The sequence below is a fragment of the Limanda limanda genome, chromosome 5 (genome assembly GCF_963576545.1).
Source record: "Limanda limanda chromosome 5, fLimLim1.1, whole genome shotgun sequence".
Lineage (NCBI taxonomy): Eukaryota > Metazoa > Chordata > Actinopteri > Pleuronectiformes > Pleuronectidae > Limanda > Limanda limanda.
In genome coordinates this window covers 2338696-2347500 of record NC_083640.1, presented here as the reverse complement: position 1 = coordinate 2347500, position 8805 = coordinate 2338696, and positions in this window count along the sequence as shown.

Genomic DNA, 8805 nt, shown 5'->3' with positions numbered 1-8805 from the left:
TTGTCCTGCACACACACACACACACACACACACACACACACACACACACACACACACACACACACACACACACACACACACACACACACACACACACACAGACACACACAGGGTCTGCTTCCCTGCAGTATTTATGGTGGGATGAGGTTTGTGGACACGTGGGAACCCGACACCACATTTACTGCCAATTGCTGCTGGATGATGAATTGACCCATTTGGCTCCGATCCAGCGTGTTGTTCACCGGCGGCTTTGTTCTGTCGGGGGTGCAGATCCATCACGAGCCGCGGCCAGCGGGACGTCCTGCAGCTCCATCACACAGAGGAGGGGGTGCACCGGGGAGGACCACCTGTAATCAGCCAGGAATAACTCTTCATTTATACTTTTTGAATTATCGAATCTTGTTTTTGAAATTGTATTTTCTACGTTATTTGACTTCATCACCTCCAACTCACTTTGATTCAGTCTGACATCGACGCTGTGATACGCAGATTTTACATTTCAGCAAAAAAAAAATATTAGACTGATGAAAACAATCAAATATTCAGTAAATATGTGTAATTGTATCGAAAATATACCGTATGTTTATTATGAACGTTTTATAAAATGTCACATTAATTCAGCTGTTGGTGGATTTGTAAGTTTTACAACAATTATTTAATCATTTATAATAATTATTCTGAAGATCCATCATGTGCAGCTCCCTCAGCGACACAGGTGAAAATATTTATGTGTTAGGATGAAAAATATTATTAAATCCTCATTTATTTATAGGAGACTTTGAAGTTTAAGTTCTGTTTGATCAGGACTAGAATGTTAGTATTTAAATTTGTTTTTCTTGTGGGTTTGAATGTTAGATTTTAAAATGAGGATTTAAGAGACAATAAATCTCTAAATGTTAAATTTTTTCCCATGATATTCAGTGGGCACAGTATATATTTTATACTACATATTAAATTGATCACAAAATTGATTTTTTCCTCATATTGCATCAATCATCTGAACCATTAAATGACACAAAAGTCAGTTAAGCAGATTAAAAACATTACTACATTAGTAATTTGTTGTGAATGTGAATAGTCTTTGGAAATAACAGAAAAGTAACAGAAAGTAACAGAAAGTAACAGAAATAACAGAAAGTAACAGAAAGTAACAGAAAGTAACAGAAATAACAGAAAGTAACAGAAATAACAGAAAGTATCCTTTTCTGATTCTGTTTGAAATCAAAAGAAGCCGTGCACGTAGAACATGTTGTTAAATGTTTACAGTTTATTTTCCTCTGTCGATCAAACTCACTTTACAGATGTGATGTTATGTGGACGGGTTCAGTTTTAATTTCCACCTCAGCTGCATAACGTGCGTTTACATGGACATTTATTTGCTTTTCTGTATTTTTTAAGTGTGTTATATGTCAGCGGGTAAATCCGAGCGCAGAGAAATACTGTAAAACTTCTCTTATTCAGCATCTGGGATTCTCCTCTGACTCAGAGCAATTGGGGGTGAGACATTTCCACCTGCTCCCAGAGTTATAATCTATGTTTCACTTTTATTTCATCTTTATGTGAAACAGAGAGAGACATTTGAAGGAAAATTATTGTCATCATTCTAAAAATATTTTTTCGTAACATGTTAATTTCAGCTGGAAACTGGAAATAAGTAAAAAAGATTATTGGCCTGGAAAGAAAACTGAACAGTTCTGAGATGAGACGACGGAAACTGAGATAAAAAATTACATTAATGTGTTTATGTCTCAGCACAAAATATACTATATATACTCTTATATATAGTCCAGTAAAATAACTACATTTAACTACCACTTTAATCAAAACAAAAATTTTGTCCACATGTCTGAACATTATAAACGTTTTGTGAATTTCCTGACAACTTAAAACTGTTGTATTGATTGGCAGTCGGTTCTGCTGGTGTACCTAATAAAGTGGCCACTACCAGTGATGCATTGTGTTCTTTTGGAGACGTGTTCACAGAGAACAAACGTCTTCACACTTCTTCTTCTTCTTCTTCTTCTTTGTTTTCAGCGCTGACATCTAAATCAAGCGAACCTGGCGCCGGCGTTGGTTCTAACTCCGCCTACTTCTGGTTTCACTGCCAGACACATTCAGGCTCCGGCCGTCTCTGCAGCGCGGCAACAATCCGCACCAAATGTTTCACATTATCCGGTGTGAAAACCCTCCTATTCCTCAGATTCCTTTTTACAAGTCCAAGCATCCGCGGAAACTTGATATTTCATATTTCATTCTGGTTTGTGGATGTCATTGCAAGTGGACGCCGGTTCACATGCCACCGCCCGACCGCTGCCTTTGATCAGCCTGACCACGACTAATTGTGGACGGAGAACAAATGAAAGAAATATCGTGAGATTTCATGGGAATTGCCGCGATGGCCCGAGCGGCCGGGCGCTGCTATTAGCAGTTCAAATAGCTGCTGAATTATCCTGTTTCCCTGAAGATATAAAGTTGAAAAACGTCTGCGTTGGAAACTGGTCTGCGGCTGCGTGTGCGTGTGTTAGTGGCTCCGAGGAGATCTGGGATTTTAAGTGTTCATTGTCACACGTCGTCACGCTGAAGCCACATAAACATGGAAACATAACATTTACCTCCTTTAGAAAAACCTTCCAGAGTGCAAGTCCTCCCTCGGCCGACGTGACCTCTTTCATTTGTCCTCCTTGACTCGGTAATAAATTGCATCTCGAAATATAACACCGCGACCACAAAATCCCCATATGTACTTAGAGGCTCTTCACAACTGCTGGCGGAATTATTCTGGCAAACGGAATTCATTCCACGGACCAACTATCAAGGGAGAGATGTTAAAAGGGAGAGAGAGGAGAAATTTAAAGCAGCGTAAATGTTCCGAATGTTTAAGAGTAGCCGGGGGAATCCCCAGGGGCTCGTTGCTCTCGCTCTTTGTTCCTCACACAGGATGTAACTTTGCAAGCTGGTTTTCATTCGATCCCGAGCGCCGGCAAAAAAAACCAACAGCTCTCTCTCTCTCTCTCCCCTTGAACGGCCCTCGGCTCGGAAATCTGCATGAAACAAAGTGTCTGTCTGTGTGTGTTTTTTTTTGTTGCTCTTTTCCAACACAAACCAGTTTCCACGTTTCCCTGCGTCCTGGTGCACACACATGTCGGAGGAGTTCAGGTATGTGTGCGTCCGAGTGGCGTTTGTAGAAAGGGCGGCTGATTTTCCGGTTGAGGAGGGCGGGTTAGCCACGGTCCCAGCAGCAGGTGACTGGAGTGAGGTCATGATGTGGTCATGGGAGGGGGGACAGCAGCCAGTGTATGTGTGTGTGTGTGTGTGTGAGACCCCTGAACAACTGCTGTGAGGGAGGTTAAACACATCAGAGGCCGAACTACACTGTTCTCCCCCCCCTCTCTCTGGGCTCAAGGTGTCGTTTCACACCGCCGATCCCCTCGGCCGTGGAATCCTCCGAGTGACAGCGCTGGATTGATTTGCTTCTCCATGAAAGAGATGAACTGCTCCTACGAGCCCCAGGAGATCCCCGGGGCCGAGGAGCGTGGAGGAGAAGCCTGAACCACCTGTGTTGCATTTGAACCACTTCATCTTGTCTCCGGACTAAACGGGTGTTTGCAGAACGTCCCGTGACATCTCTCCCCTCAACATCCACTGATGTAACACAATGAGTCTCTGATTCAAAGCCTTGAAAACAACCTGAATGATTAAAATCTGGATTAAAAGACAGAGTAAAGACGGGTTTGTGTTTCTGTGACTCGTCGAGGAGTTGATGTTTGAACTGTGGAACGATTGAGGCCAAAGTTTCAACTCTTATTCTATCAGATTAAATCTTTAAGTCTGAACTAGTTTCCTCCAGTGGACGAGTTGGTTCCAGCTGTTCTCAGTGATGTGTGTTTCTCAACTGTCCCTGAAAATAAAACCAGGAATAAAGACATGATTCCAGTCACGGAAACTCAATAGTTTTCAGTTTCCCACTCTGCGCTAGTCTGTTGTTTAAAGGAGCCAAATATATTCTTTATACTCTTTAATTTCAAACGTTTTTAACTCTTTCAACTCTTTGAATACAATTTTCTGCAGGAATTCAGTGTTTTTAAAATACTTAAAAACACAATTTATTTCTTCTTTCTTCCAAGTTGCCTGGTCGTCTCTCCCTTGTTTCCCATCTTCTCTGTACTTTCTTCCAGTGGGAACCACTAAGTGTTTTATTCGTGCATCACTCATGCAGCCTGTGATCGGTGTTATAAAGTGTCGCCTACTCAGCGTTTCTCAACCATCTCCTTACGTCACTCGACTCAGTAAATAAATCTCCTGCCGTGCTGCTGATCACATCTCCGCCTCATCCGTCTTGTGTCAGTTTGTTAAGTGTTTTTCATTTGTCGCCCGGAGCTTCACACTGTACTCGCCTCCAGACAGCTCGGCGTGTTGTGGCAAGTTCTCCTGCACGATATTGTCTCTGGTGAGGTATCGACTTTCACTCCGTTCCTTCCCGTTCTCTATGCGACAAACACACATAAATCTCCTGAACTACCTGTGTGAGGCATCGGCCACCGCCAGGAAAACCACCTGAGGGGCGTTCGGGGACGTAATGAGGCTTTAAACGTTCCCTAAACATCCAGGAGGCACAACGTGTGATTCCTGAGACGCCTCGGATGCGTGTGAATCCTCAGCGGATTCAGAACGCCGCCTGTTATCTGATCTGATTCATTGAGCGCGTTGGGAAAGATGAGCGAGTGTGAAATGTCCTCCGCTCGGCGTTCTCGGCCCTTCACATCCGACAAGATGAATGAGCTTGATGAGTTCTTCGGTTTCCATCTCGGCCTCTTTGCGTTTGGCCTTCACGCTTTCTTTCTTTCTTTCTTTCTCTCTTTCTTTCTTTCTCCAGAGCCACTTTTTTTTTCATGAGAAATGCTGCCATCAAAGAATGACTTTGTTAGGATATCATGAGCCGACGTGAAGCCGGGGAGGGGAAGCGGCTGCAGAGAAAGAAAACATCGGTGATGGATCATAAATTACAGTTTTTACGGAACGATGCGATTTGCCGTGGGTGTCAGAGCGGATCGGGGGGGCGAGCTCTCGGCTGTTTGCGTCCAGATGATGTGAGAAGTGAGAAGACGCTCAGGGCCTGAAACAATTAGCCTCCGTGGACCGATGGGCCCGAGTCGTGCCAGAGTTCTGCAGAAACGAGAAACTCAGATGTTCTCTCAGACTCAACGTCAAAGAAGATTGACTCATTTGTGGATTTGGTTCAAACGTGTGTGTGTGTGTGTGTGTGTGTGTGTGTGTGTGTGTGTGTGTGTGTGTGTGTGTGTGTGTGTGTGTGTGTGTGTGTGTGTGAGTGTGTGAGGATCCGTCTGGGAAGAGCTCGGACTCTATAAAACAAATCCCTCACGTCTCCTCGGTATCTGATCGTATCAAACCAGGAAACGAGTCCCGTGATTCACTGCAAGTCTCAGAAGTTCAGATGAGTCGATCGCACGAAGTCGAACCGTAAAACCAGGGAACGAGACTAGTACTTTAATTATTCAATATTTAAAATGACATATGAAAACTGCATTAAAGCTTTTAAAAAGTTCGCTTCTATCAAAGTGCTGCTATTTTATTTTATTGAAATAAAATTTTAAATAACACACATATTGTTTAAATGAAATTGAGCACATGAAGGTTAGAATATTTAAATGCTCATTTGAAATCTAATATAGTTATTCTGCTCCATAGTCTATATGACTTGTCTTAATCAATAAAAAATAAACTTAGAGTAGAAACAACAAATATTTATTGAAAGATATTTTGATTGTTCGAATGCATCTTCTAATATTAAAACTGTTTATTATCTGTTGTCGGCTGCGATGCTAAATCCAAACTTAATTTATTTTAGAAACATGTTTTGAAGCTTTAGATTTGAACAGCTTAATCAGATGATTCACTCGGAGGTGGCTTCTAGTTATTTTATATTGCTCCATTAAAGAATATAAAATATTTTTTTCTCAAATTAAATTTCAACGAGTATGGAAATGATTTGACAAGTTTATTTAAAGTGGAGTTTTTTCTTCCTTCATGAAGTTTCCTCCACAGTTTGACCTTCTTCCTCCGACAGGGACCGAAGTTTTAAGGCTCGGTGACCTCTACACGACCTTGTGAACAAATCTTGATGTAAGACGAATCTAATATGTTTAATAAAAGTTTATTTCTCAACTCCTGGGCACTTGTAAATACGGCAGATGTATTTCCTGGGAGAAAGAAGCATCGGAGCCAACTCCTCTCTTTGGAAACATCCATCTGGCCGACAGCGGCGTGCACTCGGCTGCCAGCACATTTTTGTGTTGTGATGTTTTGATACACGGAAGAAAAATTGTGTCAAAAGATTTTTGACATTTGTTTTATTCCATCCAGGATCAATCTGCACTTTGAAATCCATCTAGAAGAATAATTCTCTTCTTGCTATAATTGATTTGTCTCTGTAATTAACAGGTGAACATTCTGTGTCTAATCCGTTGAATTCTAACACAATATTGGGTAATTTTTGTCCACATGAAATAATGTTTTTCAGATTTTGTCTGACGAGTGGGTTGTGGTGTCGTGTTCCTCTGAAGAGAAGAACACAACATCACAAGCGTCTCGGCAAGTGCAGCCGCCGCATTCCAGAGTTTAACAAGTATCTCACCACACTCACGCTGTAACCAAGTCAAACCATCTGGAGCCGGGAGGAGGAGGAGGAGGAGGAGGAGGAGGAGGAGGAGGAGGAGGAGGAGGAGGAGGAGGAGGAGGAGGAGGAGGAGGAGGAGGAGGAGGAGGAGGAGGAGGAGGAGGAGGAGGCGTGGCCCAGGAGAGGCGTCCCATCTCGGGATCGAGCCGTAAGTCATGTTGAAATACCTCCGCCAACAACAACATGTGGACAATGACCGAGCTGAAGGTGGAAAACAAAAACCAGACAAGCAGCAAACACAGATAACAGCTTTTATCTTTGTTGGAATAACTGGAAACAGATTCTGGAAACAGGAGCCGCCTCCGAGTCAATCCTCTGATTAAGATGTTCAAATCTAAAACTTCAAAACGTGTTTCTAGAAATAAATTAAATGTTGATTTAGCATCGCAGCCAACAACAGATAAGACACAGTTTTAATATTAGAAGATGCATTCAAACAATAAAAAGATCTTTCCATAAATATTTGTTGTTTCTACTCTTTTATTGATTAAGACGGTTCATATAAATACACTTTAACTTAAGTTAAATGCACAATTCAGGAAAAAAACATGACAAGAATAATTCAAATAGAGAAAGAAGATATTACACAAATTAAATGTGCAGATAAGGATTTAATTCAAAGGCAATAAAACACACAAGGTTCAGGCCTCTAAACCCAAGTTTTATTACTTTTATAACATTTTTTTATTTATGATATTTGTTTATTGATATCATTTAGCATTGTACTTGTTTTGAGGGATATTCATTTAAGACTCAAAGGTATAAAATAGAATTTAAATGAAAATGTGCAACAACCTGTTAAAAACGTGTGATTTAAAACAGATAAATATCTAAACACGAGTCTGATAAGTGACATTTTGGGATATGAAGTTTCTGGTGCTGCTTATGAAGATAAAGAATCTCTCCTCAGCTCCAGAACATTCCTCCGACAGAGACACGGGTTCGATCCCCAGCGTGAGCACATCGTCCTCCTCTACCTGGATCACTCCAGGGATCTATTCAGCTTTTTTTTCTAATGTGGGAAATTTAAGGCTAATTCAGAGGAATGTGAGAAGTGTTTTCAAGATGATTCACCTGATTCTAAACAGCTAGAGATGGATCGCTCCCAGAGGAGGAGGAGGAGACGAAGGAGGAGGAGAAGAAGAAGGGATTGTATCTTGTGGAGTGGGAAGAGGAGGAGGAGGAGGAGGAGGAGGAGGAGAAAGAGACTTCAGAGACTCGGGGACACCTCGGGGATCAGCTCCATTAGAGGCTGCGTGTCTGTGTCCAGCTTCAGGTTTATCACTGGAACACAAGCTTCCTGTTGGACAGCAGGGTGAGGCAGGTGTGTGTGTGTGCCCCCCCCCACCACCACCTTCATCATCAGGTCATGAAACCCAATGAGGTCCTGGGATACACACACACACACACACACACAGACACACACACACCTCGTCCAGCTCGACCTCTTCACACACAGGAACCAGAACCGAGCTCAGAACCTTCACACCAGCAGGTTCCTGATGCATGATGGGAAGTCCTGGCTCAATCCACTGGTTCATTATAGGGAATTAGTGGGAGACCAGTCAGAGCCATTGTTATATATTCTTCTCATAATCACAGGTTATAGTAACGTTGTCTGGAAGAAGCATTAAATAAAGAAAATGTTTGAATATTAAGGAATATTATGATTATTCTCGTCAAGATATTAACCTTAAATACAAAGACAAAACCTCTAAAGTGATAAATGACAAAGGCCTCAAATCACAAAGCAATGAAACCTTGATTTAATGAATTCTATAATGTTTGTCGTGTTTTAAACTCGTGGCCATTTTCTTATTTCACTCCAACCTCCAATGTGAAGTGAATGTTTCTGTAAAATCGAAGGTTTGTCTAATATTAATTTCAGCAGCAATAATACTTAATACAAACAGTAAACATACACATACACACAATTGTTCGTAGTGGCTAATACATGTTAGACAAATTTGCTTACTTTATAATGCTAAAGTTTACATAGTGGACTCATTTCCCACAATGCATCGGGAAAAGAAGTGTGTAACCACCGGTCACCTACAGGGCAACTCATGCATGGCGCAATTGATAATCTTGTTTTATTAATTTTAACGTGT